Source organism: Littorina saxatilis, unplaced genomic scaffold, assembly GCF_037325665.1.
Source record: "Littorina saxatilis isolate snail1 unplaced genomic scaffold, US_GU_Lsax_2.0 scaffold_2059, whole genome shotgun sequence".
NCBI classification, from domain to species: domain Eukaryota; kingdom Metazoa; phylum Mollusca; class Gastropoda; order Littorinimorpha; family Littorinidae; genus Littorina; species Littorina saxatilis.
The window spans coordinates 8,557-12,545 of record NW_027126776.1 but is presented as its reverse complement, the minus strand read 5'-3'; the positions used below and the strand labels follow the sequence as shown (position 1 = coordinate 12,545).

At 43.2% G+C, this 3,989-nt stretch overlaps 1 long non-coding RNA gene across 1 annotated transcript; it reads left to right on the top strand.

Moving 5' to 3' along the window:
- Positions 1 to 574: 574 nt before the first annotated feature.
- LOC138955267 (uncharacterized) lies at positions 575 to 3,282 on the top strand. The gene is made up of 2 exons (XR_011452168.1): positions 575 to 681; positions 2,849 to 3,282. It is a non-coding gene; the product is annotated as an uncharacterized lncRNA (long non-coding RNA).
- The last annotated feature ends 707 nt before the right edge of the window (positions 3,283 to 3,989 follow it).

Sequence of the window (3,989 nt, the reverse complement as noted above, 5' to 3'; positions counted from 1 at the left end):
TGTACAGTAAGCAACAACAAAAACACACACAAAGCAAATGACATCGTCTGTCGACTAGTCACAGAAACAAACCTGGCGAGGTATGCGTGTACTTTATACACGTGGAAGAAACCGGAACCATGCGTCTTTGTTATTGACAATATGCTTTTGGATATTGAGAAAAATGGCCGACTTCCGCAGCATTATGCTTTGATGATCGGAAGAGACCATCCAATCACAGCCCCCGAATTCCCCCACGTGTTCATCAGAATAGCTATATATACATATATCATGTTTACTCTTAAAATGTGATCACAATTAGCGAAAATAGATTAATTAGTCTTACGATTAAAATTTCAGAAATCAATCCTAAAATGATTTCATCTTATTCTTTATCATTTTCTGATTCCAATGTAGCCAAGTGCTAAACTGGCTACTAATTCGTTATAATGATTTTATGTCATTCCTGTCTTGTGTAAGTTAAATTTGTATATGCTCTGACACCTGGCGGTCGTAAACTCGCTCAGTCGGCTGTGTCCACCGATGTTTTCCTTTGACGTCAAGCCGCCCTCCCAGAGAGAGACGCTGGGCCCCAGGTGGTCGTTATGCAATGTGCCGACAGCCTGTCTACCCGAGTTGGACTTGGCGTTTTGTCAAGTGGGTGTCATTTCTTTTGACAGGGTAGATCATAGAAGATGCCAGGTGGCTTGGAGGTTTTAGTCTCTTACCCCCCCCCCCCCCCCCTTCCTTGTCTTTACTGACCAATGAGAAGTGATGTCAGTTTTGTTAACTAACTCTTGATTGGTGGCTTTTGACGCCACCCATCCCCATTTACATGATAGCATTTTGAGATTTTGGAAGAGAACTGAGAACTATCTCGGAGAGAGAGGACGTACTTGTTTTGTACTTTGTTATCATGGAGACATACTGATGTAGATTGCATTGTACTATTGGTGTGGCCTCCCGGCCTTCGGGCTGGGAGCTGTGTTGGTGAGGAGAAGAGAAGAATAGAAAATAAAGAGAAATGTGAATCGACAGACATGGTTTTCCAGTTTCATGTTGCATCAAGTGACTCGTCGGTCTGTGCCAGTGAACTCTTGTCTATCATTCTCTACATGTGAGTGAAAGTCCATTACGAGAGCAAGTGATGTTCGTTCAGTGCAAGACACTAAAGAGGCACCCACATGGTGTACTCCTGAACTTCGGGGTTTAATTCTACTAGGTGACTACATTCACCCAACTACTACATCAATATTATGCACATCCTTCCACCCCATCACAATTGGCGCTGCGAGCAAAGATCGTGTTTTGCACAGAATGGACTTTTCTTGTGACTCGTTTTCCATCATGGAGTACGGTAAATCTTGCTGGTGCGACCGACACCGGAATCCTGACGTCTGCCTGGAAGATATTCAACCATGGTCAACATAGTCTGCTTCTACCTGTTCCTGCGGACCATGCCTGTCTTCAACCTGTTTTGCATCGGCGGTTCCTGTCTGTTCCTAGGTCTACACTCAAGCAGATCCTGTCCTGTTTGCTGTCTTCGATCGGCGATTCCTGTTTGTTTACCCGTGTGCTGTTTCCTGATTCCGAAGTGTTACCTACGTTATTTCATCTTAGTGATTATCTCGTAATATCGACGAAGTGTTATTTTGCGGTTGTGTGACCTTGATGGAACTGTGTGGTGCCCATTTGGTGAGTGTGACTATAGCCCTTATTCAACGGACTGTGTATGACGGTGTAGAGAGCCTACAGGACTCAGCCAGTGTATATACTGTACTCGAGTGGCTGTAGCGCGTGCAATCCCATTCTTAGCTAGTGTGACACGTCATATCGGACTTGACGGATACAGACTTGGGCTGGTGACGTTAGCCATGTGGTATTACATAAGACTTTTCTCGGTGTTCGCGGCAGTGAAGTGACGCAAGTACGTGTTGCGTCCACGAAGAGACTCGCAGGTGTGTTTACTGCCGGGTGTTTTGTTGCCGTTTAATTTGTTGATGTTTGATAATGTTCATTTTCATGTATGCTATGCCATGTTTCTTGCATTGGTATGATTGATATTGATTGTTGCGATTATTTGTCATGATGCTTTGAGTGGAATGTGTTGGCGGATGTTTGCGCTTATTGAAAGATTTTTTTTTGGCACAAGCAGATACTACAAATCTGATGGTAATTGCCACCTAGGGTTGAAAGTAATTTAGTGAATACTTGCTGACCTTCAAATAAGGCCCTGTATCATCACTTTCTTAATTGCTCTCTTAAGCGTAAACTAAGTTATGATTTACCTTGTTACCTTTAAATAGGCTTGGTACAGATCATTTGTAATGTTGGATGTCATTGCATTGTGTCAGGTGTATTGTACATGATGTATCATTTTTAACAGTGTCAGGTAACTACGTCATTCATTAATGAATCTGTCCATTTTGTAACTGTTACGTTTTTCGCCTAAAGTACGTCTTCACCTAAAATACGTCTTAAACACAGCCTTTACCTCCCTCTCTTCTTTAACTCAAGTGGTTTTGATTGATCTAAGTTGTCTTGCATATCGCACTTCATAGACTTTCGTTTGTCCCGCTTTAACTCAACGTCGACCTTAGGTCTTTCCACTGTAGTGACGTCGACCTTATTTCTTATCCGTTGTTTAATCAGCGCGGACGCTGATTGTTCAAAGCTTGGGGGAGATGTAGCCAAGTGCTAAACTGGCTACTAATTCGTTATAATGATTTTATGTCATTCCTGTCTTGTGTAAGTTAAATTTGTATATGCTCTGACACCTGGCGGTCGTAAACTCGCTCAGTCGGCTGTGTCCACCGATGTTTTCCTTTGACGTCAAGCCGCCCTCCCAGAGAGAGACGCTGGGCCCCAGGTGGTCGTTATGCAATGTGCCGACAGTCTGTCTACCCGAGTTGGACTTGGCGTTTTGTCAAGTGGGTGTCATTTCTTTTGACAGGGTAGATCATAGAAGATGCCAGGTGGCTTGGAGGTTTTAGTCTCTTACCCCCCCCCCCCTTCCTTGTCTTTACTGACCAATGAGAAATGATGTCAGTTTTGTTAGCTAACTCTTGATTGGTGGCTTTTGACGCCACCCATCCCCATTTACATGATAGCATTTTGAGATTTTGGTAGAGAACTGAGAACTATCTCGGAGAGAGAGGACGTACTTGTTTTGTACTTTGTTATCATGGAGACATACTGATGTAGATTGCATTGTACTATTGGTGTGGCCTCCCGGCCTTCGGGCTGGGAGCTGTGTTGGTGAGGAGAAGAGAAGAATAGAAAATAAAGAGAAATGTGAATCGACAGACATGGTTTTCCAGTTTCATGTTACATCAAGTGACTCGTCGGTCTGTGCCAGTGAACTCTTGTCTATCATTCTCTACATGTGAGTGAAAGTCCATTACGAGAGCAAGTGATGTTCGTTCAGTGCAAGACACTAAAGAGGCACCCACATGGTGTACTCCTGAACTTCGGGGTTTACTTCTACTAGGTGACTACATTCACCCAACTACTACATCAAGAGGCAACAATCAAATATTATCCTCTTCCTTCCACCCCATCACAAATATTTGTAGTGGAGGAGTGGAAGGGGTAGAAGATAGATACACGAAGCCCAAGTCCAAGCGTCTTGTTTCAACTTTTTATTCAAGAAAACAATGCAAGGAAACGTAGAGGCCGAAGGCGAAACCCGTAGACAGCAAAGCAAGTGTAGTGTCGTGTTCAGCTGCTAGGAGCGAATGCATCTTATGCACACAAAACAAGAAATTTAAGGGGCTTATTGTCCGTCAGGTCTTAATTGCCTATATTGGACATGAATTGGTTTATACGATCAACAAAAAACACAAAAAAACAACAAAACAAAAAAAACAAAACAAAAAAAGGTGGGGCTGGTTAAAAGAGGGAGGATGACGGGAGTGGGGGTGATAAGATATTTAAGAGGATCTGTTAAGATTGGATAAGGTCGAGTACTTTGTATCACCTGAATATAGGTGGGATCCACATACGTATTC